General features: G+C 37.8%; 1 pseudogene; it reads left to right on the forward strand.

Moving 5' to 3' along the window:
• The first annotated feature begins 234 nt into the window (after positions 1-234).
• LOC102758979 overlaps positions 235-8,040 on the forward strand; it is a 140,746-nt pseudogene continuing 132,940 nt past the window's right edge.

Consider the following 8,040-nt stretch of genomic DNA (forward strand, 5'->3'; position numbering starts at 1 on the left):
GGTATAAAGAGAAAGCTTCCTCCATATTGGTTTGCTCAGGATTTGGAAACAGGCTCCCCTGAGTCATGGTACTAGTACATCTGGAAATAAACAGATTTTTCTCTGGGTACTCCTGTGTATTTTTCAGTTGCCTGGTAAATTCTGTAACAATATAGTTATGCAAAGATTGTACATTGCAGGGTGTTTTCATTTCAATTTCTTCTTCCTCAGTGTTAGTGTGTATTGTCATTGTCCATGACCCCAAGTCATATAATTACCTGGTTGCTTAGAGTTCGTCAATCACTTTCCACAATTTTAGCTATTGTTTCTCTTGTTACTGGGGGAGTAACTAAACGTATTTGCACCACATCTACACCTTTTGTATTGTTGGGATTGTCTTCCATTGGATCAATGTGACATAGTATTTACTTTTGTGGAAAAAATATTGCTCTCTGGAGCTCAAATGCATTCTATTCTGCTGGGAAAATGATTTACTATGCATGTGCATTGATTTCTTAATAATATTAGCAAAATCCAAAATACACTGTTCTGTAGATGAATTCAAATGCTTTTGGCCAGGCTTTTCCCTTTTCCTGAGAAATCAGTTCTTAAGTTGCAGAGTCAGTTTAATCTGGAAAATGTCACTGTTTTCAGTACCAATGAGCAGGAGAGCACCTCGAGTCAGAGGCACACTGAAGATAGGAAGAAGGGATGGATGTAGAAGAAAGAGAAATGGCAGGTGATGAAGCTCCAGCAACTTGCTCCATTCCAATGGATTGCAATCTGTATTGAAAATTCTGGTCATTTCAGGATTACTTGCAACCCTGCGCAATGCTATCAGATTTCATGGAAAAGTTTTTTCTAGTATTCAGTAGTTCTAGCTGTTTTCAAGAGTTATATATTGGATGATACTCAGTTCTCAAGAAAAAAGTTGGTAGAATTAAAAACAGGAGAACATGTATTTTTTGCAAAATTTTTAACAAGTGAAAAATTGATGGGTTTACAATTGTGCAACTTTCTTTTTTTAATTGTTTTATTGCTTAAAGTATTACAAAGGGTATTGCATATGTGTCCTTCCCCCCCCACCCTTGACAATCCCCTGGCCTCCCCTACCCCCCAGTGTCTTATGTCCATTGGTTATGCTTATATGCATGCATACAAGTCCTTTGGTTGATCTCTTACCCACCTCCCTTCTGCCCCCCAACCCTCCCTGGTCTTCCCGCTGCAGTTTGACAATCAGTTTGAGGCAGCTCTGCCTCTGTATCTATTACTGTTCATAAGTTTATAATGGTCTTTATTATCCATAAATGAGTGAGATCATGTGGTATTTTTCCTTCATTGACTGCCTTATTTCACTTAGCATAATGCTCTCCAGTTCCATCCATGCCGGTGTAACAGTAACTTTCAATGACACATCCTATATCAGGATCTCATCTTATTTCTCTTTTTTTTTAATAAATTTTATTGATTTTTTTATAGAGAGGAAGAGAGAGGGATAGAGAGTTAGAAACATTGATGAGAGAGAAACATCGGTCAGCCACATCCTGCACATCTCCTACTGGGAATGTGCCCGCAACCAAGGTACATGCCCTTGACCGGAATCAAACCTGGGACCTTTCAGTCCGCAGGTCGATGATCTATCCACTGAGCCAAATTGGTCAGGGCACTCATCTTATTTCAATGTTCTCAAGGGACAGGTCAAATTCAAAAATTCAAACTATATTTAACTAATGAGCAATGACTCTGGATTGAAGATACTACAAAATCAGTTTATTGAGTGCAATCTAAAAACCCACCCGATGGAGAAATATTTTCAAAGAGGGCAGAGCATTAAACAGCAAAGAAAACTGGAACCCATGGAAAAGTAATGGCTGCCCAAGTTTTGCGAAGGAAAATAAACATCAGATATGAAGCTGATGAGAGTAATATGAAGAGGACAGTATCAGAAGTTTTCCTAGGGAAAGGACCCAGCACAAAGGGTCTGATGGGAAATGGGTCAGCAAGGCTTTGGAATCTCTGCCCTAATAATATGAACACTGGAACATCAGAGACAAAGGGATATATGCCAATTTTGAAGGTATACTTAGAAGAAGCCTTTGAACAGGCAGATCCTGAAAATGAGACTACGATAATTCAAATTATGGTTGGATAGTCTTGAGACTATCAGCATGGAAAGCCCTCATTTCTTCTAGCCAAGCAACCAGCAGTTTTAAAATTTGCCAGAGTATCTTGAAAATACGGTAATAAAATTAGCCAAGGAATTACTACCTTCTTCTGAAGAAATAAAAGCAGGTGAGGATGAAGATGATGATGCTTTGTCGAAGGAAAACAAAACCCTGACGTTCTGAGAGACAAACCTGCAGCAGGGGAACAGATAGAAGTATTACTAACAAATTGGGTAAAGAATGGAAGGTTCTGGCTCCCAATTGGAAATAAAAGACTCAAAAATTATAAATTAGACAGGTTGAGTGTGATAGTGAAGAGATGAAGATGAGAGCTAGGCAAATCATTGCAGGAGGCAGCCAATCAATGATTTTCTCTCATCATTAATGCTTCTATTTCTCCCTTTCCCTTCCTCTCTGAAATCAATGAAAATATATTTTTTAAAAAAGCATAACCTCACCAAGTATACAAGTGTATAAATGGGAGAAATGACAGTAGACAGAGATCATTGTTCTCTTAGAAGTTGCCTTATAAACTTGTTCCTAATGATATAAGATACCCCCTTTCCCAAAATGGGATGCTTTCACTGTTGAAGACTTGCATTGGGATTATTGGAAATTATAGGTTTAAACAGTCCATGTCGGATTATTTGTTTCTGAGAATCTTCCCTGAAATTATACCATGTTTTAAAAAACAGATTTAAAAAAAAAAGGATTCCTGCATGCGTCTGTATGAGAAATGCGTACCTGTTACACTTGTGAAAAAGACAGGGAACTTGGTCTTCCTACAGTTTTTTCTGAATCATACTCTTCAGGGATCTTTCTCTTTTAAAACCACCGGAGGTCATCCAAGGCTGAACATTGGTCTACAGAGATTTAAAAATAGTGATGTCTGGGTCCCAACCCAAGAGAGTCTCGTGTAATTGGTCTGGAGTGTGACCTGGGCATGGGTTCTTTTTAAACACTCCTCAGATGATAAGGTACAGTTAAGGTTAAGAACTACTTTTCCAAAAATAGCTCCCCAGGTGGTTTGTATGCATATGAAATGTGAGAACCGCTTCTTTTAACTCATTCCTAAGCTGCCTTTCCTGTGCCAGGTGACCCTGTCAACTCTGCTCAATCACGGCTCTGCTTGACAAATGCCAAGTGACTTCTGAGATGTAAATGGCAATGCTGGGATCCTGATTTAGTCAAATGCGTTTCCCCACGTTTAGAGTCTGATTTGAGTATATCATTTATTGAACCATATTCTAGCTAATAATTGCTAATGTACCACACTACAAGCCTAGCAGCTATCTTGCTGTCTTTAACTGACTCTCTCAGATTGGATTCACTCATATATTATCTATTGGTTCCCTGACCCTGGAATTGTAGCCCACAACCTAGATTTTGGATAGCTCTAGCTCATTTCCCCCGCTCTGTTTATTTTTTAATTGAATTTAGTGAGGTGACATTGGTTAATAAAAATCATATAGGTTTCAAGTATATAATTCTATAATACATCATCTGTTTATTGTAGTTTGTGTTCAGCTCTCAAAGTCAAGTCTCCTTCTATCACTATATATCCCCCCTTCCCCTATTCTACCTTCACCCACCCCTCTCTCCCTCTGGTAATCACTATACTGTTGTCTGTGTCTATGAGGTATGAGGGTTTTTTTTGTTTGTTTGTTTGTTTGTTGCTTAATCATTTCATCTTTCTCATCTAGCTCCGAAATCTTTCCTCCCATCAGTCTGTTCTTTCTATCATGAGCCTGGGGTAAGGGAGCTATTATGAAAATAAAAGAAAGGGTTATTTTTAGACATTTTTAGGCCAGACATCTTTTGGGGGAAAGGAAATACTAAAGATATATCTTTATAAATGATGTCAATAGCCTCTTCTTTCTATTGGGGAGCAGGGAAGTGGAGAGAGCCCAAGTGACAAATTACCTCATTGGTGTTGACCAGAAAATCCAAGACTGGTTGAGTAAGATTATATTTTTGGGAAAGGCTGAAAAAGCAGTTAGGCCAGGTCTTAAATGCAGATTTGGCTTTAGCATAGTGACAGCATTTGGACGTGTGGTTTTCTGTGTAACACATTCTCTTTCATTTTCATTACATTGACTGATTTTCCAGTAATGAATCCAAGCATACAATAAACCACACTTACATAGTGTATTACAGTCATGCATCACTTAATGACAGGGATATGTTCTGAGAAATGTGTTACATAATTTTGTCATTGTTTGAACATCATAGAATACATTTATACAAATCTAGGTCGCATAGCTTACTTCACACCTTAGCCTCTGCCCCTCCATATATTGATCATCTTCCCTGACTCATGTTAAACCTTCTCCTCCTTATAATTCCTGGGCCTATTTATTTTTGTAAAATTTCAGATGATTTTTTTTAAAGGGGAGGAAGAATGCGAGAAATAAAAGCATATTGCTTCTACACCACAAACCTGGCCAGCATATTACTGGACTGAATATCGTAGGTAATTGTAACACAATGGTAAGTATTAGTGTATCTAAACATAGGTAAATATAGAAAAGGCACAGTAATAATGTTGGTGTAAAAGATTAAAAATGGCATACCAGTGTAGGACACTTATCATGAGTGGCGCTTTCAGAAAAGGAAACTACTTTGGATGATTCAGTGAGTGAGTGATGAGTGAATATGAAGGCTAGGACATTAGTGTACACCACTTTATAAACATTGTACACTTGGCCTACATTAAATTTCTGAAAGTATAGTTTTTCTTCAATAATAAATTGACCTATGCTTATTGTACCATTTTTAACTTTTATACTTTATAAACTTTAACATTTTTTAAAATATTTTCACTCCTTTGTGATAACACTAAGCCTAAAACACAAACACATTATAACAGTGTATAGGAATTTTTCAGGTCCATTATAATCTATGTAACCACCAGTGTATATGAGGCTCATTGTTGATAGAAATGTTGTTATGTGATGCATGACTGGATTCTTTTTATCTATAATATCATTCAAAGTTAATATTTTGCCTAAAACATTTATAGTTATACTAGTGCCCTGGTGCGCGGATTCGTGCACATTGAAAGGATATTAATTAGAAGGTGGCCAGTGGGGTGGGACTGGGTGAGATGGGCTGGACATGCCCTGGAGCAACCCCCTGCAGTCCCTTTCCAGCCAGCCACACCTGGGATGACACTGCGGCTCAAAGGGCATCTGTGGAGTGAGCAGGATTCCTCCAGCAGGTGGGGTCCCTCGGCCTGACCTGCGGGGATTGAGCCATAACTGACCCTCTGTCATCCCCCGAGGGGTCCCGGATTGCAAGAGGGCGGTTCTCGGGTGATGCACCCTGGAATCAGGCTCCCCCTTCTCTGGTTCCAGGGTGCGTCACCTGAGAACCGCTGCTGCTAAGTCACTGCAACTCAGGGGCTCCTGAGTTGAGCACCTGCCCCCAGTGGTCATTGCGCATCATATCTACTGGTCGGATGATCAGACGATCGCTTAGCCTTTTATATAGAGAGATTTAGTCTATTTTCCTTTCCTCTACAGACATTTTTGCAGTGTTTTCTGATTTGATCTCATTTAATAACACTTTTTCATGATGACTGCTAAGAATGATTGCTTTTCTGGGTTCATTATTTTCTGACCCAACTTGTCTGTACCTCTCCCTGACTTTCAAGGCTCTGTATCAGTGCCCACGGACACTGGCTAAGTCCTTCCAGGCATTGCTGCTCCTGGCACTGCTGCCTGCTTCTGCCTTTGCCTCTCCATATTGATTATCCTCCCTGATTCATGGTAAGCTTTCTCTTCCTTATAATTCCTGGGCCTCTTTATTTTTGTAAAATTTCAGATGATTTTTTTTAAAGGGGAGGAAGAATGAGAGAAATAAAAGCAAACAAAAAAAGCCAAAAATGATTACTTAAAATAAACAGTAATCATTTAAACAGTGTGAAACATTAAACTGAAATTATTCAGTAGTGAAACATTAAAACAAGATTTTAAAAATTTTAAATTCATGGAATACACTAAGAAAATTATAAAAGTATTAGAATGGATTTTTTTCCATTAATATTCTTGATGTATATCTGTATATGTACAACCACATTGGAAGAGAATAGCAAAGTTGAGAACATTTGTGAATGTCATACAAATTTTCCCCCCTTATTAGAGTTGGTCATTGATTATACAATTATCTTATTTTTCAGGCATATACAACCAATTTCTCTTTGTGTTATCTTGTATTATCCTAATATATATATTCTTGCTATAATCTAAATATATTCTTGCTATAATACTTAAAATACATTTACCCTTACAATCACTCTCCATCCTTTTGGCACTTTCTTTTATTCCTGGATGGAATTGTACCTCATAATTGTTTAAAGAGCAGTCATCCTGCAGCGTATTTCCTTTGGGGATAAGTTCTAATGTCCTGGGGTGTGCTGAAAGGTACAGATTGATTATAACCTCTATGTACTACTTGGATCGGTAAGTGATAAATAGCCATCCTTTGGTCCCCACACGGCTGCATTGCTGGCTGCTGCATATTTACCCTGGAGGGCACTGCTGAGCCTAAAATTATTTACAAATTGCTGAAATTTAAGCACCTCATTTCAGGAAAGACAAGAACCTTTTAAAAAGTTTATAACACATATGCATCATATTTCCATCAGCAATTTTCTCTTTTGTCTTCACTCTCTCTTTCTGAAAAATTTGTCCCGGAAAGCTGAGAGTTAAAGTGTAGATTTAAGTGTATGACTGCTTAAAAACCTTTAAATTGCAGCCCATTCATTACCTGCTGAATAAGTCTAAATGGTGGTTACCTGTGCCGTTCACTTACCTCTGATACTTTTGTAAACTACATCTGGCCATGTAACCGCTCTGCTCCACCATCCAGTTGCATATTCAAAATCCACGAAGAGCTCCCTTAATTGGAGGAATGAAGTTTGCTGGTCAATAGGATATTGTCATTAAAGGTATATTTGTAAAGGCAAATCCTCCATCCTGTTATATGTCTCAAATTTCCCTCTCATTTGTCTCAAATCCACATCACAAAATTTAGAAGTTGATGTTCAGTTTGCTATATTCAGTAGTATTAAATGTTTTAAGTCAAATTAGAGATGTCTATGGATAATAAATAAAATAATTATAAAATTAGTCTATAAATGCCCTAAAAAGAATAAAAAGAATATGTAGAAAATGAGCATTTATTGACAGAGATGAAGACTAAAATTCAATCTACTGCACAGATTCCAAACAAATCTATTGTTAAGTCTTGTTGAGAAAGAGAGAAAAACAAGTATTTGAGATAAGTGAAGCTATATAAACACACAGACACACACACACACACACTTACACAATGTTTGGACAAGAAACAACCAAAATAGTGAAATAACATCTGCAGTGCATTAATGAATTTTTACCCAAATTTCTCTTCTTTAGAGAATTATGAGCAGAGATCATAGTAATCTTTAAGGAAAATTTATCTCAATAATTGGTAGACTTCTAAAGGGCTATTCCTTGCCCACTCTGCATTGTCTTATTTTTTTTTCACTTTGCCACCTCTGCCCTCTTCATTTCTTCCCCAAGTTAATTAAAAACCTCTACCTAGGCCCTGACTTGTGTAAAAGCCAATCTTGACAAAGAATTACAGTACACGCCTGGCCAGTGTGGCTCAGTGGTTGAGTGTTGACCCATGAACCAGGAGGTCATGGTTTGATTCCCGGTCAGGGCACATGCCAGGTTGCAGGCTTGATTCCTAGTAGTGGGCATGCAGGAGACAGCTTATACTAGTAAATGATTCTTATCATTGATTTTTCTATCTCTTTCCCCCTACGTCTCTGAAATCAATAAAAATGTATTTAAAAAAAACAAAAACTCAGTGTAGGTCTAGCATTCCACCAAGCCAATAGAATTAGAAA

Source organism: Myotis davidii, unplaced genomic scaffold (genome assembly GCF_000327345.1).
Source record: "Myotis davidii unplaced genomic scaffold, ASM32734v1 scaffold467, whole genome shotgun sequence".
NCBI lineage: Eukaryota > Metazoa > Chordata > Mammalia > Chiroptera > Vespertilionidae > Myotis > Myotis davidii.